This window comes from Bos javanicus, chromosome X, assembly GCF_032452875.1.
Source record: "Bos javanicus breed banteng chromosome X, ARS-OSU_banteng_1.0, whole genome shotgun sequence".
Lineage (NCBI taxonomy): Eukaryota > Metazoa > Chordata > Mammalia > Artiodactyla > Bovidae > Bos > Bos javanicus.
In genome coordinates, this window is record NC_083897.1 from 126,463,295 (window position 1) to 126,487,658 (window position 24,364).

Genomic DNA, 24,364 nt, shown 5'->3' on the forward strand with positions numbered 1-24,364 from the left:
AAAAGAGAACAGCTAGGTCTCTTCCAAGGGCTTGCATGCAATGTACAGTGGCTGCCCAGATGTTTGGATCTCATTGCTTATGAGAGGTGGCGGGTCTATCCAGCATTTTAGAAAGACCATTCTGGAAGCAGAGAAGGGCATATATGGACTGGGACTTGGGAAGGTGACAGAAGGAGGCTGAAGCCAGGGAGACCAGTGAAGAGACCCTTCATTGGTGGTGATAACCAAAAGTAATGGGCTTGAGAGAGATCTCTGATGTAGGGTGGACTGGCCTTGGTGCCTTGTTGGGTTGGGGAATGGGGGGTGGTGCCTCAGCTGGCAGTGGCACAGAAAGCTTAGTGGGACATCTGGCTTCTCAGAATTTTCAAAAGCATCCTGTTCCCAACCACCTCAGATTAGCCTAAAAACCAAGTCAAAATAGCTTGCTCCCAGTCTCCCACGCCAAACCACAGTTCTGGTATATAATTCTGGAGGCCCCTGGGCTTCCCTCATAGCTCAGTCAGTAAATCATCTGCCTGCAATGCAGGAGACCCAGGTTCGATTCCTGGATCTGAAAGATCCCCTGGAGAATGAAATGGCAACCCACTCCAATATTCTTGCCTGGAGAATCCCATAAACAGAGGAGCCTGGTGGGTTACAGTCCATGAGGTCGCAAGAGTCAGACATGACTTAGCAACTAAAACCACCACCACCACCCATTCCCCCAACTCGCACCCTTACTGCCTGCCTCTGGCAATCACCAGTCTGTTCTCTGTATCAGCTTGGTTTTTATTTTTCAGATCCCACGGATAAGTGAGGTCTAACAATATTTGTCTGACTTATCTTACTTAGCATAATGCAGTTTACACATCAGTGCAATTTTTTCCCAATGTACTTAGTATTCACCAGGAAGGAGGAGGTGTGGTCCGTTTGATCAGGAGTGGAATGAGCTGAATCACAGCAAGAAGACAAAGGAAAGGCAAGAAGAATTTCTGAAGCTGACCTAGGTATCCGGGTTAGATAAGGAAGGAGAGTCCTTGTCTGAAGTTGACAGGGGGCTGATTATCTGGAAGAAAATCAAGACAAGAGGAAGGATTGGAGGTGGTGCTTAAAGACTGGAATATCTGAGTTTAAGATTCCAAAGTAGTACAGTTAGGGTGGAGGCAGGAGAGAGGGTGACTGGATTTGCTTGGAAGTGAAAGCCATTGCAATTAAGAAGGCATATGTGTGGAGAAATATGTGTTCACTCCTCTGTACTCCTTTCTTCTAGAAATCTGTCTTGGTTATTGCTAGTTTCATTAACATAAGAGCTATCTCACAGTGACCTTGGAACATTTTAGGACAGTTATATTCTATAAAGTAGATAGGTCTCAATTATTTAAAAACACTCACCACAACAAATTAAAACCCCTCATTCCTGTATTAGGAAATGCATATATCAATCCAACTCTTTTTTTGTCAATTACAAACCATTTATGCAAATTGCATGGTTTCAAGTGAATGCTTTGCAGAGTCAGCATCCTTTAGAAACATCTTTCTTGCTAGAACCATGTGTTTTTCACCTGTGATTGCGTTTTTTTTTTAATTTTTGGTTAAGTCTGTAGATAACATCCTTTCTTGAAGATTATTAATTATATATACAAATACCCTCTGTGAAAGTGTACACTTCAAAGAAGCCAGAGATCTAAGGCAGAAGTAAGTAAACTTTTTCTGTAAGGGGCCAGAAAATAACTATTATTGGCTTTTCAGGCCAGAAGGTCTCTGTCACAAAAACTTGATCTTGCCTTTTTAAGCCAAAAGCAGATGTAGGCAACATATGAACTAATCGTAGCTGTGTTGCAGTAAAACTTTATTTACAGAAACAGGCTATGCACTAAGTTTGGCCCACAGGCTGTGGTTTGTTGACTCTTAATCTAAGTTAGTAAAAGACTCCTGTATGTTGTAGAATTTTGTGAGAAAGTCTCAAGTTCAGATTTTAATTGGCTTGACTTTTCAATTTTTCCTTTTTCTTTACATATATATTATAGCTTGCTGTGACTCTATAGAAAGGAAACAACTTGTAAATGAAGATGACACATGGAAAGTTCAAACTACGGATCATTTGCTGTGCTCAGTCGTTCAGTTACGTCTGACTCTTTGTGACCCTATGGACTGTAACCTGCCAGGCTCCTCTGTCCATGGGGAGTCTCCAGGCAAGAATACTGGAGTGGGTTGCCTTGTCCTTCTCCAGGGATGGATCGTTTATGGAAACCTAATAGATGATGATGGGCTTCCCCAATGGCTCAGTAGTAGAGAATCTGCCTGCAATACAGGAGACCCGGGTTCCATCCCTGGTTAGGGAAGATCCCCTTGAGAAGGAAATGGCAACCCACTCCAGTATTTTTGCCAGGAAAATCCCATGGACAGAGGAGCCTGGTGGGCTATAGTCCATGGGGTCTCAAAGAGTTGAACATGACTTAGTGACTAAATAACAACAACAAGTAGATCATGATAGTCTATTGTAGACAGTGGTCAGGTTTGTCATCTTAACTTGCTTCCTTGAACACTCAAGCATGTCCTCCCTGGTCTTGAAGAAATGTGGGTATCTGACTCCGCAGTGCCATTCCCTTCAATGATGTAATCTATAGACACAAGGCAAACAGTGTAATGCATGCTGTACTGATGCCTGTATTCTAAAATATTTCCTCATGGAAATTCAGTATTTTGGACTGAAAATCTGTTCCCAGCTTTTAGAGACTTTTCATTAATAAACACCTTTTCTTGATAGTAAACTATGAGTGAGTGAGTGAGTGAAGTCACTCAGTCGTGTCCGACTCTTTGCAACACTATGGGCTGTAGCCCGCCAGGCTCCTCCGCCCATGGGGTTTTCCAGGCAAGAATTCTGGAGTGGGTTGCCATTTCCTTCTCCAGGGGACCTTCCAGACCCAGGAATCGAACCTGGGTCTCCTGCATTGCAGGCAGACTGTTTACCATCTTAGCCACCAGGGAACTCCTAGTAAACTATAGCTTGACCAAAAATATCTCTGACAAGATGTCAAGACTTACTGTTCCTCTTGTGATTTAACAGACATAATGAAGTAGAAGGATACTTCTCACAAATAAGTGTTAGAATGTCAATCAGAGTTTTGTGGTTTCCCTGTCCCCTGAATATATTTAAATACTTAGTATTAAGGCTTATTAAATATTTACTACTGAGGTTGCCACTCTCTGAGGTGGTTTGATGTTTCATTTAGGACCCCGAAGGGCTGTTTTTGATCAGTCATTCTTTGGAGTTAAATGTGTGTACGTTGGTAGGACAGGAAAGGAATGGAATGTCAACTTTCTGCCAACGACTCTTCTGGCTGAAAGAAATTTTTTCTTTTCAGTATGAGTCACATGGAGAATCTATCTTAGGAAAGGATCAAAAAAAAAAGTGAAAAGCAATTAAGAAGGAAAAAAAAACTGCTTACATCCATGTTGGTCCTATTCCCATTGGAAAATGGGTAACAAATAGCATTTTTTGGTTACTGCTTTTTCTTTTTAAAGCAAAACTGAACTTAATGAATTGTTCATTTGGCACATGCCCAGATGAAATGGGCCTTATTCAGGACTCATTGTGAAAGAAGATAGCAAAAAGCACAATCTGCTTTTCTCACTCTGAACATGGAAATTCTTATCGGAGTGGTCAGTTGGGACAACTGCAGGGAACAATATCTAAAGCGATCCTTTTAGCCCAGATTGTAGAGCAAAAACCAAAAGAATCATTAAGGATGATTACCTTCTGGATGGAATAAATTAGATTTACAAGTGATTTCAAAATGTTACTTGAAGGTATACAGTAACAGGAGTCTGACACTCTATTAATCCTTCTGCATGAAGCAACTGGTAAAGCCTTAACGTGCTGTGAAAAGTTACCCATGCCAGTTTGTGACAGGATCTCCCTTCTATACATTCATTGGGCGTAGCAGGTACTACATCGTTTTAAATCTCACGCCAGTGTGCTTTGGAGTGGGTGTGATCCATCTTAGGTATTGCTCTAGCTTCTGCTCATTCTAAGTCAGGGTTTCTTTTCTTTTTTTTGCTATTTATTTTTCAATTGAAGGCAAATTGCTTTACAATGTTGTGTTGATTTCTGCCATACAACAACGTGAATCAATCATCATTATAAATATATATATATTCATATATACACATATTATATCAGTTCAGTCACTGAGTTGTGTCCAACTCTTTGCGACCCCATGGACTGCAGCACATCCTGTCCATCACCAACTCCCAGAGCTTGCTCAAACTCACGTCTATCAAATCAGTGATGTCATCCAGCCATCTCATCCTCTGCCATCCCCTTCTCCTCCTGCCTTCAATATATATGTATATCTCCCCTCCCTCTTAAGCCTCCCTCCCCTCCCTCATCCTACCCCTCTAGGTCATCACGGAGCACCAGGCTGAACTCCCTGTGTTACATAGCAGCTTCCCACTAGCTATGTATTTTACACATGGCAGTGTGTTTATGTCAATGCTACTCACTCAATTCATCTCATCCTTTCCTTCCCCCGCTGTGTCCACAGTCCATTCTCTACATCTGCATCTCCATTCCTTCCCTGAAAATAAATCCATCAGTATCATTTTCTAGATTCCATATATATGTGTTAATATACGATATTTATTTTTCTCTTTCTGTAAGTCAGGGTTTCCTAACCTCAGCGACCATCGATACTTGGGGTCAGGTGATTCTTTGTAGTGGGTGCTGTTCTAGGCAATGTAGGATGTTTAGCAGCAGCCCAGGCTTCTACTTACTAGAGGCCAGGGGTACCCCTCCACCTCTCCCACTCCACCCCTTCCCCATTATCACAACCGAAATGTCTCCAGACATTACCCAATATCCCCAGGGAGGCAGAATGACCCTGATTGAATAACGGTGCTTTAATTTGATATAGCACAGCCTTGGTTTGGTATCATTTAACTGATATTCTAAAAAGCACTGGCTACATGCCAGTGCCACCTTGGGCTTCTTTGTGTGAGTGTGATCTTTGCTTTGCAGTGAGTTGTATACGGAAGAGGGTACATGTGTAGGGTGTGCACACATCTAGATTTGTCTGGAATAGCTGAGTTTTTACCTCTTGCCTGGATGTAATTATTAAATAGCATCACCCAAAAGAATGTCCAAATAAGGGTGAAAATTATCCAGCCCCCTTGCCATCTGGGGCACTTTGACTTTAGAGAATAGGTATGAGTTTTAAAGACTCCTACAATCTCAGGAGGCTCTTTTCCTCTGCAGAAGTCTTTGATTCTTTCCTGTCCTGTTTCGGAATCTGGAAATTTACCTATTTCATGCCTACATGGACTGCATACTCAAGTCTTAGCTCCTAACAACTTCAATTTTTAACCAGCTAGGCCATGTGAGCTCAGACAATAGGGAAAAGAATGGTGCTTTTAAAAGAAGTTTCTTCTCTCAATAGAGACAGTTTGAAGTTCTAAGTAAAGAAAGAGTTGCAACTGATTTTATAATGGCTTTTATACTGGCTTTTACAATCACACTATTACTGGGATCAGGCTTCCTGCTTGGATAAGTGCTTTGCGATACTTCAGACAGAAGAGTGTGAGTTTAGAACAGACTGGGCTACAATAGAAGGGAGTTGAAGAAATCAGAGGTGGTTTGAAAAGCAATCATTCCTTTGGTCTTAAGAATAAGGAAAAACATTTTTTATTCCTCAATAAATCCTGTTAAACATAGGACAGACTGCTTGTTAAAGCCTTGAGTGGACGTTTGGATTGTGTGGTTCCTGGCATGTACCTTTGCTTAAAAAAGCACACAGAAAATCTCCAGGTAGTTATATGCACTCTAACCTGTAATCAGAATCGGCCTCCTACCTGAAAATATGAAGACAAGATTTTCAATCCATAGTGAAGGCAAGATAATTATGTGAGAACACTCCATTTCAAAGGTCAGCATTAATTTGGTTATTTGTAACTCAATGTCAGATGAGATTTTATTTTTAAAGTAATACAAATTCATGGAATCTGTGTGAGATGTTGGATGTGCAATCTCCCTTCCTCCCCATACTTTTCTTCTCTTTTCAGCCTCCTAGAACCTTCATCTTCCCTTTAACCCAGACCAAATCCTCTGGGTCTGGAGGGCCAAAGTTACAGTTTCCTGACTGGAAACAAAGTAAGGCCAGGTGGCTTCACCTACTAACAAGTCCTTGTCCCAATCTCCTTGACTTCACATTGGGGTGATTTTTCCCCCTGGGTACACCTGGCATCAACATTGTAGTGGGTGTTGTCTCTAACACTTTAATGAAGGTTGTGTTTTTCTCTTCAATTGGATTTCAGTAGATTTTTCAGGTATTTCCTGAGTCTTGTTGCTTTTCCGTCTTGACTGTGAAATACAAGTTGGCAACTATACTGTATTTGCCTGTGATTGTCAGTCAGTAGCCTTCCGTTGAAACGATCATCTCCAAAACTAGTCTTTAGCTCAGAATAACTATCCCTTATCAAATAAGGGAAACTTACTATAGGGAACATGGTAGAAGTGATTGTTTATAAAATCATTGAATTAGATTATGCTTTGAAAAGTCTATTTCATATTTTCAAGTTATATATTAATAGAAAACTGTCTTAGGATATCGTGTTTAAGGAGAGTATGAGCCTGGCTCTACACAACTGCAAGTGACAGCAACCAGGTTGTTGCCTTATAAGGGAACATCCTATATGAGATGAGATACACCTGAACCTCAGCTTAAATGCACTCAGAATATAAGAAGTCAGTTTCACAGTAGTGTACCAGAAGACTCAACAATGCCCAAAAGAGTGTAACTTTGAGTTGCATAGGTTTAGAATATTAGTATTATAGGCCTCAGTGCCTACCTATTAAGAGGCTATGGAGCCCTGCCCTTTGCCTTCAGACCCCAAAGTCTCCTTTCTTTGACTGTCTTTCTCACCAAAAATATGCTATCCTTTTGCCAAATGAAGAATGTTCTTCGCCATCTTTAGCATAACCATTCTCATCACAAAGAACTGTTTTTTTGGAGCATTAACTACATGATGCACAATGTACTGTGGGCACAGAGAATTATGGAATATTTCTTCTCCATGAACAAGACATGATCAAGGGGAGGACAGGACAGAAGCAGTGAGAAAGTACAAAAAGATAAAAGAGCATGTACTAAGTGTTCAATGACAATGGATGAAATAGCAAACAATAAAACTGAAGGTTAAAATTTTAGTGAGGAGTTAGTAGGGAAAAAAAATACAATCAAAGATGGGAGTTTTCTTTTATCCATTAAGAATTACGTTGTTAGAAACAGGTTGCCAGAAACAGAACTGAAAGAATGTCTTAGAAAAGGTAGGTAGTAAGTTTTCTTACACATAAAACAAATGGAAGGATTGGGCTAGGATAGCAGTTCTACAATGTCATCAGTGTCTCGAGTTCTCTCTGTTTTGTCATTCCTAGTGCCAGCTTTCCTATTCAAGATTGTCTCATGATCACAAAATGTCTGCTATATATCCAGCCATCATGTCCATTTCTTGGACAGAAAGAATAAGGAAAAGGGGAGCTCAGAGGGTCATCCTTGCTGAGAGAGCTTCCTTTTAATAATTTCTTAGAAACCTTCCACCCAACGCTTGGTCTCTGATATCTTTAATTTTTTCAGCCAAGTTAATACCTGCCATAATTGGCACCTCCTCCATTGTCATGGCACCAACAAATAATAGAAGAATGGATACTGGATATATAGTAAGTTTTGGTATACAATTCCACTTTTGCTGATATTGAAAAGTCAAAACCACGTAGATCTTCTAAGCCAGAGGTGGACAAATGCCTATGGGCTAAATTCAGCCCACTGACTACTTTGGTAAAAAAGAGTTTCATTGGGACTCAGCCACACCCATTAATTTATGTATAGTCTATGAATGCTTTTGCATTGTCACAGCCGAGTTGAGTTGTGACAGAGACTGTCTGGCCTGCAAGACCAAAAATATTTTCCATCTGTCCCTTTATATGAAAACATTGCCAACCCCAATTCTAGACAGATAACCAAATGGAAAAATGGGCAAAAGAATGGAATGGACTCTGCAAAAGGGATCTCTGAAGACCAATACACACATGAAAAATGCTCTAACTCATTAGTCATCAGGGAGATGTTAATTAAAACCACAGTACAGAACCACTGAGTACCCATCAGAATGGCTCTAATTAAGGAAGAGTGAGAACTGATAATATCAAGTATTGCATTAATATGGGACAACTGGAATCCTCATACATTTCTGGTAGCAGTATAGGTTGGTACCAATACTTTGGGCAACTACTGAGCAGTACTGCTAAAGCAGAAATATATGTCCTCCCTATAATGGAGTCATTCTATTCTCAGGCATATACCCAACAGAAATGCCTACCTATGTTCACCAAAAACCATGTTCTAGAATGTTCTTATCAGCACTATTCATTAATAACCCTAGACTGGTAGCATGCAATAGTGATGAAAGACACCAGATTGGGAAAAAAAAAAAAAAAAAGACCGTCCACTGCAGGATTCTATTGATCCAAAGTTCAGAAAAAAGGCAAATAAAATCTATGATGGTGTTGGTCAGGAGAGTGGTTCCTTTTAAGGGGTAAAGGTTGGGAGCAGGTTTTTCTTGTTCTAAGTAGTCTTTAAACAGGGATGTTCACTTTGCAAAATGCACTGTTACGCAGTTATGAATTCAGTACGTTCAGTTTATAAATGTATTATATCTCAGTAAGGAGCACCCCCATCCCCCCAGAAAAAACTCCATATCCTTTACATGATGGAAACCTTGCAGTGAGTAGTTAGTTTTCTATTAAAAGTGTTGCCCAGATGATGCGTTCTTCCTCATACAATCTCAGGAGTCTCCACAACTGGGGCAGCCCTTTGTTCGAGACTATGTTTGCATTCTAGTCTCAGTAACAAATGGGGCACATTTTCTGTTTCTGGCTTTCTGTTTTAGACTACATCCCCCCTGACAGTGTGGCCGCCTAGGTGGTCTCAGCTCCAAGCAGCCCCTGCCCAGGATAAGAAGGTTGTATCTAAGCTGCACTGGATTAACCCCCTGAGCAGACCCTGTGCCCCTGGGCTTTCTGGCCAAAGGAGAAAGTGAAGGCTGCAAGGTCAGCTGAATGTGTAATTCATGGATCCTAAGAAGGCCTTTTGGAAAGAGGGTTTCCCCCCATTTCTGTTTAGTCTTAACATTGTGAAGTTGTAAAGAGGCGCTGGAGACTGAGGGAGCTGTTTGTATGCTGTGTTGTCTGCCTCAACTGCACTCTCGAATTCTGGCTGGCTGCCCAGTCTTGTGTGGGAAGCTGCTTAAGATGTGTGTACTTCTCCAAAACATCAATTTTAGATTTTAAAAGGATTAAAATATTATTCCTCCAAAGCCAGAAACTCGGGCAGCTTTTAAAGGAGAAGTTCAGAAGCAATAGCCAGGTCTTTTTAAAGAATTACCCAAACTTTTGGCTGATTAGTTCAGTTCAGTTCAGTTGCTCTTTGTGACCCCATGGACCGCAGCATGCCAGGCTCCTCTGTCCATGGGATTCTCCAGGCAAGAATACTGGAGTGGGTTGCCATGCTCTCCTCCAGGGATCTTCCCGACCCAAGGGTCGAACCTGTGTCTCCTGCACTGCAGGCAGATTCTTTACCAACTGAACCACCAGGGAAGTCATACAGACTAAATGAGCTAATATGTGAGGTACTCAGAAGACTTAGAAGTCACAGCCCATTAAAAAATTGATGCCATAAAAATAAATAACAGTTCAAGTTTGCTTCCTTGAAATGTCATAAGGCTTTTAAGACACCACAAAGTCATCGGACTCTAAGGGCCAAATGTAGACATGAGTGTTCTAGAATCTTCTGCTTTTCTCATCGCAGAGCACATGATGTGGTGTATAATTGAATCCAGTGTAGACATGTGCAAAGTCTATTCAAATTTGGAGTGATTTTGGAGGAACAGCGTGTGTCCAAAAGCAGGTTTATATTTGCAAGGCGAGGGCACAGGAAAAGCTTTTCTTTTGATGAGAATTAGAAAACCCCAATCAATGAGAGGGAAATACTTTGACAAATGATTTGAGACTAGTGAATACAAACACAACAAATGTTTGCTTTTGGTTATGATTTATATTGCTCTAGAAAAAATGGGAGTGGGGGGCTGACTTCTGCACACCAAATGAATCCCATATACCTTTACCCGAGACTTCTAGAAATAACAAAGGTGTGTCTCTGAAAGCTTAGATATGCGGAAAAAGAGAATCCAGTTTGGAAGTCTGCCTGCTCTGAACAGGCTGGTTTATCTTAGGCAAGTTGTCTGTCTGCTTCAGGGCTACAAATTAAATAAAATAATTGAGATGTTAATAGAAACAAATATATGAAAGATACATGTTTTAAGTCCAAAGGAAAGACTTATAAAACTCCAGGAGGGTGAAGATGAATACTAAAAGTAGAAAAAAGATCAAACGAAATAAAGTGCTATTTTAGTTTTCTAAGTCAGGGGTCAGCAAAAATTTTCTGTAAGAGAATAGATGTGTTAGGCTGTTGGAAGCAGCCATAGATAAATACATACATGAATGGATGTGACTGTGCTCCAGGAAGACTTTATTTATGGATGCTGAAGTGTGAATTTCACATAATTTGAATGTCATCAAATATTATTCTTTTGATTTTTCTTTCAACCATTTAGAAATGTAAAAGCCATTCTTACTCCTATGCCAGATCTGAGACAAACATCTCCCCTTAGAACAAGCAAAACAAAAAAATGTAGAAATACAACATGCCTTCCTTTTCAGGTTTTTTTGTAAATTATTTGAGTGATGGTTTTCTACCTTTGGTATTTTCCTGGATTTTTCTCTGATGCTTTATGCCCCTGCTAGAATGCTTTGTGCCCCTGTAACACTTTTTAACATCAGCTGTCATGCATATATTAAATGCTTATCATGAACTGAAATCCTGGGGACAGACTTCAGAGGAAAAAAGATATTAGCAATAGAAAGTGGTACAGAAGCTCCTCTATTTATGGAATTTCAGCTTGTGCACTTTCATAGATACAAACAAAACCATACTCTGGAATAAAGCCCTCTGGCTCTCTCCTCATCATCAAAATATGCACTAAGAGGTTCTGGGAGCTCTCTTTGTTTTTCTGCTTCCCCGCACCCCACCCCCCCGACCTTGTTTTTCAATTTACCTAATATTTACAGTACTTCTGTTTGGTGCTGAGTTTTGCCATTAACCCCATCTTGTATGATAACCTCAGGGGAAATGAGAGAAGAAAATGCTAGTAAGAAGTAGAAGAAAGAAAGACAAGATAGAAATAATTTTTCAAAATCCAAATAGGTCAGAAAAATTGTTGCAAGTCCCTTGGCAGGAAGAATAGCTTTGAGGACAAAAAACCTCATCATGCAACCTGAGAGTTCTATACCTATGTGATAATAGCAAATGTCAATATAGAGTTTATATATGCTCAGCACGTTTCTGACTAACTGCTAAATACACACATGCTCGTATACTAATTTAGTCCCCAGAAAAAGACGGTAATCAACAAATGATGTCATAAAATGATTGATGAAGCAGAGAGAAATTTAACTGTATGTCTGGGGATCAACATTTTAGACCTTTTTTTTTTTTAAATTGATTTACAGTTTTGTGTAAATTACTGCTATACAGCAAAGTGATTCAGTTACATACACGTTCTTTTTCATATTCTTTTCCGTTATAGTTTATTGAATGTAGTTCCCTGTGCTCTACAGTAGGACCTTGTTTATCTAGTCACTGTATAATAGCTTACATCTGCTCACCCCCGAACCTCCCACTCCATCCCTCACCCCCCGCCTTGGCGACCACAAGTCTGGTCTGTTCTCCATGTCTGTGAGTCTGTTTCTTTTTTGTAGATAGGTTCATTTGTGTCATATTTTAAAGTCCACATAAAGTGATATCATGTGGTATTTTTTGTTCTCTGTCTGGCTTCACTTAGTCTGATAATCTCTAGGTCCATCCATGTTGCCGCAAATGGCATTATTTGGTTCTTTTTATGGCTGGGTAGTATTCCACTGTATATATGTACCACATCTTCTTTATTCATTTATCTGTTGATGGGTATTTAGGTTGTTTCTGTCTTAGACCTATTTATGATAATCCAAGGGAAAGAAATAAATCCAATAAGTAAAATAAACTAGTTGTGAATGGTTCCATGGGTTTGCAGCTTTTGAAATTTATCCAAACTTAAAGTCCATCACTAAATGACAACTGGAAATGCTAAAGCTGCTGAGAAATTCCCCATAGTGCAGAAATTCTCTGTATGAGCAGATTAACCACTTCAGAAGATTTTTAGCATATGAAATGAAATAAGTCTACTGTGGGCAAAGATGCCAGATATAGTATTTATCAGCGAGGAAGGGGGTAAGCTGGAGTATGAAGTCTTGGAAGATCAATTCATACTTCACTGGAAATACATCAGGGGCTGCCAGCTTCTACTCTGCTCAGGATATCTGGACATAGGAACAGTCATAAACAGCTTTTAGAGCTTAACAAGTTTTCAACCAAAAAGTATAGTGGACGCTTGCTGTTGGTACTCTGCCTGGAATATCTCAGATCTATTACCATTCTGTGTGTCTGTTCCATCCCCCCATTTCTGTGTGGTTTGCTTCTAATGACCAACATCTGTGAACGTCTTCCGAGGATTTCCTTTGGGATTCTTGAGCAGTTTCCCTGTACCCACAAAGAACAGGAAGTGCTTGGGAGTTTACATCACCCTGGGGCATCCCACAGCCCGTGATTGGTAGCTGTGAGAATATTTAAGCTCAGCTCCTTTGGCTTGAGGTGGGACAACTCCTGAGCTCCCCTCAGGATCAGACTGAGACTGAAATTCTGCCAGAAATCACACCATTACTTGACTTCCTCCCCTTTCATACCCTGTTATGCTTACCCCTTACCAGTTACTCCTGGGAACATGTACTTAATAAATCACTTACCCATGAATCCTTATCTTAGTGACTGTTTCTGAGGAACTCTACCTAAGGCAAGAAGCAACTGTATTATTAAGAAGAGACAGCATAGGGCCTTCATTTGGCATTGAAAGAATAAATGAAAGAATGAACTTAATGAATTAATAGATGCCAGTCTTAAACCTTGAACCACGCATGTTATAGTCAGGGAAACAGCAAAGGGATAAAACATTAACTGCCATTTTAGACTTGCAGATCCTATAGTGGAACTCCTTACATGGTGCAGCCCCTTAAGCTGATGGTCATACAGGCTCATTCTAAATACTACTGGGAAGAGCACATCTCCACCTCCCAGAATAGCTGCCTCCTTCTCTTGCATTAGTCAATTTATTATAAAGACCTTCCATCTTTCTTTCCTTTCCTTTCTTCCCTCCCTCCCTTCTCTCTGTGTCTGTCTCTGTCTTTTGTAGTTTTATGGAGATAGAAAAGAATCCACCTCCAATGCAGAGACCTGGGTTCAATCCCTGGGTTGGGAAGATCCCCTGGAGGAGGGCATGGCAACCCACTCCAGTATTCTTCCCTGGAGAATCCCCATGTACAGAGGAGCCTGGAGGGCTACAGTCCATAGGGTTGCAAAGAGTTGGACATGACTGAGTGACTAAGCACAGCACACAGCACAGAATTCACATTTCATACAATTCACCCATTTAAAGTGAATAATTCAGTGGTTTTTCATACATTGAGAGCTGTGCAACCATCCCCATAATTAATTTTAGAACACTGTTATCACCCCAAAAAGAAACTGTGGGCCCTCTAGCTATCAACCCTCTCTGCTCCCCAACCCCTTCTGTCCCCAGCCCTACACAGCCATGGATCTACTTTTGGTAGCTTTTCCTGTTCTGAACATTTTGGGTACATGGAATCATGTAATATGTGGCCTATTGTGACTGGATGCTTTCACTTAGCATAATGTTTTCAAGATTCACCCATGTTTTAGCATCTGACAGCATTTCATTCCTGTTTATGACCAAATAGTGTTCCAGTGTGTGGATAGACCACATTTGATTTATCCGCTCATCAGTTGGTTAACATTGGAGTTGTTTCTACCTTTGGCTATTGTAAATAATACTGCTATGAACATACGTGTACAAGTTTTTGTGTGGACATATGTTTTCATTTCTCTTCATTGTGCACCTAGGAGTGGAATTGCCAGGTCAAATATAGAAAGTTGTTTCTTATGCTGAGCCAAAATCTGTTTCTTCATAATTTCCACTCTTGATCCTGGTCCAGCCTTCTGGAGAAAGCTGACCAAGCTTTCCTTTCTTACACATGACATCTCCTCAAATCGTTCATCATTGTGCTCATGTTCATCTTCAACTTTCCCAGACTGAATTTTCTTTGTTCTTTTGATCAGACCACTGTAAAAATGAGACTTCACAGAAATGCAAAATGATAGCCTTGAAGCTGTCACATTGTCTGTTATGATGTACAAAACAGCTCTCTTTTGTTCCAAATCTCAGACTGTCCCATCAACCATAAGGAACTAGTGGCCGACAACTTTGCTTTGCCAAGACAGGTGACAAAGAATTATTTCTAGGTAGGAAGTTTTTTTTTTTTTTCAATAGTATCTGAAGGAATTTTTCCCTTTGGAATATCTAAAAGGACTAAAAATTTGTGTAATTTATACATGTTTGTCATTTCTGGACATGTTAATGTGAGAAAGTGAGTCTCATGTCTTGAAAAATAAAATTTAACAGAGATCAGTTATCCCTAAAAGCTTTGAAACAAATAATGTATAGCATTCTTTTTACTTTTAGTCATGAAGACACTGAAAAGAAAACTTGACAAAACTACAGGAAAATGTAACAAGTCACTCAGCAGGCTCTGGGTTATGATCAACGAGGTCAAACGTTATGTTCATTTCTTTTTCAGTAATTACGAATGAATCCGATTCTTGCTTGTTTTTTCAAACATTTAGAGATATTTTCCACCTTCTTTCAACATTAAATCCAGAGCTCTGGGTGGGTTCTGACATTGTCTTATGCCAGCCGCTTGACCTTGAACAAGTCATTCAGCCTTTCTAAGCATTACTTTCTGCATCTTACTCTCATGATGGCATTGGTTCTCACACTATGTTGTACATGACAACAATCAAGGGATCTTGCTAAAAATATTATTCCCGAGGTGGTGCTCTAAGAAATTCTGATTCAACATGTTTTGGGGAGGTCTACACAGTCTATTTTTTTTTAAATCCCACCCCAAGTGATTCTGATGCATGTGTTCCTAAAGACCATATTTTCAGAAACACTGATTAGCTATTTCTTCCTGATCCCTTTTCCTTTTGTCCTGTCTTCTGCTGAAAAGGAGAAGTCTTATTGTCTTTCCAGGTAATATCTTTCCATGTATGTTGTGTCCATGAACATGAAGAAAGATGGCAACCAAGCTTGAAATAAGCAAATGTCCTAGTCTAACACATAGAATTCTGATATATTAGGATTATTGTGACCAGAAGGACAATTGTATCCATAAAGTAGGGTTTGTCAACCTTGGCAGTATAAACATTTGGGACCAGATCATTCTTTGTTTTGTATATGTGTGTGTTGGTGGGGGGTGGGTAGGGATTGTCTTGTTCACTGTGGAATTAAATATCACTAGCCACTACCTCGGAGAAGGCGATGGCATCCCACTCCAGTACTCTTGCCTGGAAAATCCCATGGACGGAGGAGCCTGGTAGGCTGCAGTCCATAGGATTGTGAAGAGTCGGACACGACAGAGCGACTTCAATTTCACTTTTCACTTTTATGCATTGGAGAAGGAAATGGCAACCCACTCCAGTATTCTTGCCTGGAGAATCCCAGGGACGGGGGAGTCTGATGGGCTGCCATCTATGGGGTTGCACAGAGTCGGACACGACTGAAGTGACTTAGCAGCAGCAGCAGCAGCAGCCACTATCTACTGATTACCAATAGGACATCCCCTAGTGTGTCTCCAGACCCTGCTAGATGTCCTTTGGCAGACAATGTTGTCCCTGGTTGAGAACCACTTTTTTAGAGCATGGTCCCAAAGAAAAAGAATCAAGAAATTAAACTTGGCTCCATTGCACAGCAAGGCAAAGAAGGCAAGGCTAAACCATTGATGTCCGACCTTTATGTGTCAAGCATTCCTTGGAGATCTGGAGCTCTGGCCCATGCTCTCTATTTGGTGGATTAATGGGATACAGATAGTTTAGGTGACTTGGCAAGCAAAGGACACTCTGTTTCATTCTCCTCATTTTATTACACTCCTAACAGCGAACTCTTTAACGTTTGCCTTATATGTTCTGCTCCCTATAAAAAATTTAAATCACGATCATAAAATAGATTAATTAGGGGAGGGGAACTGATACGTGTGGAATTGCCTGAAATGGGTGTCATCATTCATAATACTGAAACTCCAAAACCGGGGATTTTTGAGGATGTAACAGTGGTTTCCTTGGGTGACTAGTCAAGTGCTCTAAATGACTCTAATAATAGCTGCCAGTTTTGATCATGCAAATGGTCAGTTTTTGTACCCTCTGTTAGCCTTTTGACATGCTATGCTGAGTGGAAACCCACTTGCATGTAAGTTCCAAAACTCAGTCCTACTCTTCCACTCTAGGGAAATGTCTCCTTGTTTTCTTTGTTGGCACAAGACCCACTCCACTAAAAGAAAATGTGTTGTTGGTGTGAGGTGTACTGCTAAGTGGAAATTATTAACGAGTGAATTTCTTATGTCTATGAAGTATTTGTTTCTCAACCTCTGTACCCTTGATGTTTGGGGCAGGCTAGTTCTCTGTGGTGGGAATGTTGTGCACTGTAGGATGTTTAGCAACATCCCTTGCTTCTACCCACTAGATATAAGTGGCACCCCCACAAAGCTGGGTCAGTAAAAAGTATCTCCAGACATAACCGTGTGTCCTCTTGGGGGAAAATTGTCCCCACTGAGAACCACTGGCCTAGGAGGTATGGATGGGGCACTGGCAGCGTCTTCCTCCCCTCTTCGTAAGAAGACACCACAGCGATCTAATGAATGAATCTGACTTATCAAAGAGTCTCTACTTTGAAACACACTGGAATGGCCTGTGAAGAGATTTGGACCCAACTTCATTTACATCTCAGCCCCACCATTTACCAGATGTGCGAAACAAGTGAAGCACTCTCATGAATAAAATGGAGATAATCGTACTCTCCTCACACAATTATTCTGACGATCTAGATTTGCTATTTGTAAAGCCTCTGGTTGAACAAAGGGCCAGCGACGTAGGTGCTCAATAATTAGTGGAATTGCTTTCATCCAAATTAGCACCTGCAGCACTGGATTGTCATGAGTGTTCTATAGGCTTTACATGCTTGCCACACCGTGCAGAGGAAAGCAGGTTGTAATTGGTTGGGTGGAGATAACAGAATAACATCAAATTGTGGATATGACGAAAGTAGTTTCTTGATTCTCCAACTATTTCTTGGGAAATCATAACTAGAGGGAATACAGTCTCTGTTTTTTGTCTGTTTGTTTTTTGTTTTTTACCTAATGAGCCTGAAATAGAAAACTTATTTTAGAAGCATCTCTCTGTGGATACTTTTTTAGGGCACTCTCCTTGGCTCCAAGTCACTGAGTAGCAATTCTTCAGTGAAAAATATCAAAATGGCGAGAAAAGGGCAAACCAGTGATGCTAAACTGACCCAGTGAACAAAAGCAATGGTCACTTTTGTTTTCAGCCACACCTTCTTTCCTTGCATCCATAGATCATCAGATTCGCAGTTCCAGTTGTGGATGCATAGCTTCTTGATATTCTCTGTAGTAGGGGTCAAGGTTGAGGGCAAGAGTTCTGAGTGATGCTCTCTCCTCTGTCCTATATCACCACAGCCCCAGGCATCATTCTTGGGACCTCCAGGAATTACTCAGTCACTGGTCATTGGACCAGGTCTGTCTTTGGCTGGCATTGTCTCTCTCTAATGTACCTGGAGAGAGGAATGGGGCACTTCATTCTTCCTTGGATCTGTCCCATCCCCATATCCCTGTTAAGGTTAAAAGGAAGGGGGGAAGATTATGGCTGTGGAACAAAATGATAATTCCTTAAGTGGCCCTTATATTTATAGTTTGGTTGCTGAGGTTTGCCCCCACTATACTGTATGCTGAACTTCTGCCTAAAAATAGATCCTCCTTCACTCAGAAGATTAACTGGTACATCCATTACTGTTACCCACACATGTGGATGGACTCAGCAATAGTGTTTCCAATGCTATGACCCTAGCACAGCTGGTAGGTCTTTCTTCATTTGCAAGAGACATGTGATTTTGGACAAGAAGGACCTTATGCCTGCTTCCCCATTTCTCCTTCCCGATCCTGGAGTTTGATTTCCTGAATTTTATCTTCATAGCCCCATGAGAAAACCTAGAAGAGAGACAATTTTAAACTGTATTCAGCCTTTATATAAACTATGTTCAGTCTATTTATACTGTAGTGTAAATAAAGACTCTAATTGGTATGATCAGTTTGGAAAACTGTCGGGCATTGTCCAGTAAAGTTGAAGGTATGCATGCCTATGAGCCAGCAGTTCTGTTTCCAGGTTTGCACCCTATTCAAGGGCGGGCACATGTGCGCAAGGAGATAGGTATACTGATGTTCAAGCCGTGTGTTTTCAGTAGTCCAAAACTGAAAAAGACACTAATGTCCACCAGCAGTAAACACAGCCAATGGACTACTAGACAGCAATGGGAATGAACAAACCATAGCTACATGTGACAACATGGAAGAACGTTAGAAACATGATGTTGAGTAAAAGAAGCCAGATGCAGTAAAAATGTAATTATGAATCCATTTATATAAAATTGGAAAGAAGGCAACACTAAGCTCTAAAATTTGTAAACACATAACTTCCTAAAAAGTAGTAGTCCTCAAATAGGGGTGATCATGCCTCCCTGCCTGCAGGGGACATTTTCAGTGTCTAGAGATACTTTGGCTTGTCACAACTGCAGGAAGGAGATAATACTTTCATTTGGTGGGTAGATGCCTGGGATGCTGCTAAACATCCTGTGATGCACAGGATGGCCTCCACAACACAGAATTATTGGTATGACACCAAAATCACAAGCAAAATCAAAGCAAAAATAAACTATTGAGACTTCATGAAGCTAAAAACTTGTGAACAGAGAAAGAAACAATCAACAAAACAAAAAGGAAATCTAAAGGACAGGAGAAAATACTTGCAAACCACATATCTGATAAGGGGTTAATATCCAAAATAGAGAAGGAACTCTAAGAACTCGGTAGCAAAACAAAAATGTATCTGATTAAAAAATGTGCAAAGGACCTGAATAGATGTTTTTCCAAAGAAGACATACAGATGGCCAACAGGCACATGAAAAGATGCTCAGCGCCACTATCAGGGAAATGCAAATAAAAACCATAATGAGGTATCACCTTATACCTGTTAGGATAGCTGTTATAAAAAAGACAAGAGGTAAAAAGTGTTGGCAGGAATGTAGAGAAAAGGAGCACTAGTACACTGTTAGTGAGAATGGAAATTGGCACAGACATTATCAAAAACAGTATGAAGGCTCCCCCCAAAATTTAGAATTAAAAACAGAACTACCACATGATCCAGCAATCCCACTTCTGTGTATATATCCAGAAGAATTGAAATCAGGGTCTCTAAGAGACATCTGCATTCCCATGGTCACTGTAGCATTATTCACAATAGCCAAGCTATGAAAACAACCTTAGTGTCCATCTACATGGATGAATGGATAAAGAAAATATGGTGCATATATGTACAATGGAACGTTATTCAGCCACAAAAATTCCTACCATTTGAGACATTAATAGACCTTGAAGGAATTCTGTTAAGTGAAACAAAGCAGAGAAACACAAATACTGTATGATCTCACTTACTTGTGGAATCTAAAAAACCTGAATTCAGAAATAGAGAATAGATTGCTAGTTACCAGGGACCGGCAGTGGGGGGATGAGGAGGTGTTGGTCAAAGGATTAAAAACTTGCGGCTATGAAATAAATTTTGAGAGATCTAATGTGCAGCATGGTGACTTTAGGTAACAGGACTGTACTGTACACTTGAAAGTTGCTAAGAGGGTAGATCTTAAATGTTCTCATCACACACACAAAATTGTTCACTGTGTGAAGTGATGGAGGTGTTAAGTAATCTTATGATCATCATTTCACAATATGTGTGTGTATCAAGTTACCACACTGTACACCTTAAATTTGCACCATGTCAGGTATAGCTCAGTAAAGCTGGTGGGAGGATTATTGGTCCCCAAGTGTCAGAAGTGCTGAGACTAAGAAACCCTGCTATAAAAGGGAAGCAAATAACTCTGTTAAACACAAGACAGTGTCTGCCCCTGGTCTGGGGTTGAGGGGAGGGTGTTATAATGCAGCCGAAGGACACTAGCAATATTCTATTCCTGATCTCAGTGATGGTTAGATGGGTATATGTTTTGCAATAATTCATTTAGCTGCACATTGTATGTTATTAATTTTTCTGTTTCAAAAATTTAAAAATACTCTTGGAGGTGGGTTGACAGGATAAGTAGGATGGAAGAGTATAGGAGGTGGGTTTGGAGGAAGAGGTTCCCCACCAAGAGGGTCCCATACCTGCTCTGTCCACGACAGGGCTGGGTGTGCAAGAAGGGCCTCGTTCTCTGATCTAAGTGCATTTTAGTTCTCGCATGAGCCTTTGGCTCCTCCTACACCCTGAAGCGGAATTTGCTTTCATGGATTTAGATAAAGTTTTCCTTTAAAAAATGTAATCACCCTTGGGTTGGCATGAAATGTGGAAAATATTAACTCAGTTTATAGGCAGGCAGAATAAATGCAAACAGGGATTTTAATTTAAATGTCCTGGCCGAGAGGGCAGCTGTCAGTACTGGAAATGCTGTAATATTTGGGGATAGGAAGTCATGAAAATGCCATTGATAGCGTGACATATTTTCTCTTAAAAGTGATGCTAGTAGAGGAACTCCTAGACATTATTTTTGAGTCCTCTCTGGGGAACACTGTAAACATCAGAGAAATTTATTTTAAAAAAAGATGACTAACCAAAAGAGAGCATTAGCTCATCAGGCTCTTAACCTAACCAGTGAATGATATGAACTTCAGCCTTTTCTGAAGTGAGGTTTTTATGTGTTCTCTTTATCACCCTCCATCACCCCAAAAGATCAAACCTGAATTTTGAAACCACCTGCCATTTAATGAATAGGTTAAATGACCTAGAACAATAACTGCAAATTATACGCACTTAGAATATTTATTGAATAAGTAACCTAGTGAATAGTTAAATAACATGGGAAGGATACTTGGAAGTAGAGATGTGCAAAAAAGAATTTTTTCTTGCTGCTGCTAAGTCACTTCAGTCGTGTCCGACTCTGTGCGACCCCATAGACGGCAGCCCACCAGGCTCCCCCGTGGTGTTTAAAATACACCTTTAAATAGATTCAAATAAAAATAATGTGTGGAATTCAAATTGTTTAAGATTTTTATTAAATTATAGTTGATTTACAATGTTTCAGGTATACAGCAAAGTGATTCAGTTACACATATATATGCACACATATATTCTTTTTCAGAATCTTTTATATTATAGGTTATTACAAGGTATTGAATATAGTAATATGCATCTGTTAACCCCCGGTTCCTAATTTATCCCTCCCCCTTCTCCTTTGGTAACCATGTTTGTTTTCTACTCTTTCTGTTTTGTAAATAAGTTCCTTTTTATCATTTTTTAAGACTCCATATATCTGGGAGTTAGTGATGGACAGGGAGGCCTGGTGTGCTGCGGTTCGTGGGGTCACAAAGAGTCGGACACGACTGAGCTACTGAACTGAACTGAACTGAATATAAGGGATATCATATGATTAAGTTGTTCAAGATTTAGCAGACCTCTTAGAGTTCTACACAATCTTCTAGATTCTTTGTCAAGTCTCGAAGAAATGGATTGAGAACTGAAGAGGTGCATAACTCACTCAGAGATGAATTGAAGAGTCTTGCAGCATGGACTGATGATTTCTTTTCTTAGATGCTTTGTCCTATCTCCTCAAACCTTTCAAACACAGGGAAAAAAAAAAAACAACCCTGTTGCCCTTGAAAATTTAAGTCCAACTTAGCAATGACAGTTTAGCAAGAAATCTGCTAGCAGACAGAAGTCATTCCTAAAGTGTAAGTACACAGTTTGGGGAGTGATGAATTATTTTGGGCTTACAACAATGCTGTTTAGTGACTTAATAAATTTTTCAAAGACAGAGTACAAACAAACTAAGATCTAAGATAACCCAATTTTGACCTGGAGGTGGCATCATGTTCAAGGATAATGATCAAAGCACTATGTTTAAGTTTTTTTTTTTTTAATCCAGGAACCCAATTATTATGGTGTGTATGTAGATAGATAGATAATGAAATTTTTTTTTTAGGGAAAGGGATTTTTAGCTTTGAGACCTTAATGGCAGGTGTAACAGAGGAAGAAGTCATCAGGCTAGAGAGCTACTCTTTCTAAATAGAGCACCAGGAAGCAGAGGTCGACATGGGGCATTTGCATATGCATCCCCTCCTTTGGCTGGCCCTCCAGCAGCACTCTGTTAAGGGTGCAGGGTAGTGAAGCTTGTACTGCTTCTCCTCCTTGTTCTGAGGGTCTTCGAGGACATAGCTCTAAGGGTTGCTTTCAGCAGCGGAGCAGAGTGAAAGTGAAGAGGGGACTTTAATGTGTTGTCTTTCCAGCTCTGCCTGGACGTGTCTGAGAGTAGGGAGGGCCTCTAAGGTGACTAGGTTCACTCTTTTCACCCACTCTGCAGAGGCAAAGGTGATCTGAGCAAGGCAGGCTGTAGGGAGGAGGAAAGTGAAGTCCCTTAGTCGTGTCTGACTCTTTGAGACCCCATGGACGGTAGCCTTCCAGACTTTGCAGTCCATGGGATTTTCTAGGCAAAAATACTAGATTGGGCTGCCATTTCCTTCTCCATGGGATCTTCCCAACCCAGGGATTGAACCCGGGTCTCCTGCATTGCAGACAGATGCTTTACCCTCTGAGCCACTAGGGAAGCCCACAGGGAGGAGGAGACCTGGGCAAATGGTGAAACTGACTTTCTCTTAAGACTGGTAGCACTCTGGCTGGAAGTTCCTGGTTTGGGCAGGGGGTTGAGTTTAAATTTATTTTTGTTTCTTTGCTATTACAGTATAAAATACACATGGTGAAGGGTGTAAATTGCCCAAATCTGAACTGTACCATTCAGTGAATTTTTACACATGGGTGTCCTTGGGTAGCTGTCATACAGAATAGGATACAGAACATTTTCAGAACCCTAAAAGGTTCCCTTGCATCCCCTTCCCAGTGAGTACCACCTCCCCATCTTGGAAATCATGATTCTGGCTGCTATTGCCAGAGATCACATTTCCCTATTTAAGTTCAACATGTGAATTTCAACTTCTGAATAAATAAATGGAATCTTACAGTATGTTCTCTTTTTCAGTCTGATTTCTCTCTCTGAACACAGCATTTGTGAGAATAATCCATGTTGTTGTGTCCAACAGTAGCATTTTCCTGTCATTGCTGAGCAGTATGTATTCCCTTATATGGAGAGACCAAGGTTGGTTCATCACGCACCAGTTGATGGACATTTGGATAGTTTCCATATTGGTGATTCTGTTTAATGATATTATGAACATTCTTGTCCATGAGAAGGACACTGGCATCCCTTTCTCTATGTATTTACAAGTGGGGTCAGAGGGCAGGCATATGGTCAGCTCTAGAAGATGCAGTCTTACAGTTTTCCAGGCAGATGCACTGTCATGGTATCTAGTAGCAGATTCTTTAGGACACCTGAACCCCTGGCTTCACATTCTCACAGCTGTGAAGAATTGACACATGTGCATGCACGCTCAGTTGTGTCTGACTCTCTGCGACCCCATGGACTGTAGCCCACCAGGCTCGTCTGTCCATGGGACTGTCCAGGCAAGAATACTGGAGTGGGTTGCCATTTCCTTCTGCACAGGATCTTCCCTATCCAGAGATGGAACCTGTGTCCCCTGCATTGGCAGGGGGATTGTTTACCACTGAGCCACCTGGGAAGCCCCGAATTGACACAAGCCACTCACAAATCCATCCTCTACTTGATAGCCACCCCTCTTGGGCTTGGAATGAATGATTTCACAGAGTCTGGAGTTTCTCTACTCTGGTCCCAATCCCTACCTTTGTCCAGATGTAGCTTGTGAGAGGCTGCTGGCAAATCACAGAATATCAGGCCTGGGGAGGGACCTTGGCGCTCAAAGTGTAGGCTTCCACCAGGATATTGAGAAGTAGAAGTCAGTTTTAGGTGGCCTTGTGAATCTGCAGTGTGTGCTAAAATCATTCGGTTAATCTGGCAGCATTTGCAAATAGTGTGCGTTTCTTCTCTTTCCAAATCCTCGCTGTGTTGTTTTCTGATTTGCTAAGACAAAGAAAGG

The 24,364-nt window shown here is 40.7% G+C and overlaps 1 protein-coding gene across 2 annotated transcripts in view; it reads left to right on the forward strand.

Annotated features, from left to right (window-relative positions):
* The window catches only part of ARHGAP6 (Rho GTPase activating protein 6), a 541,668-nt gene that overhangs the window by 238,113 nt on the left and 279,191 nt on the right, over positions 1-24,364 (forward strand). The window lies entirely within an intron of this gene.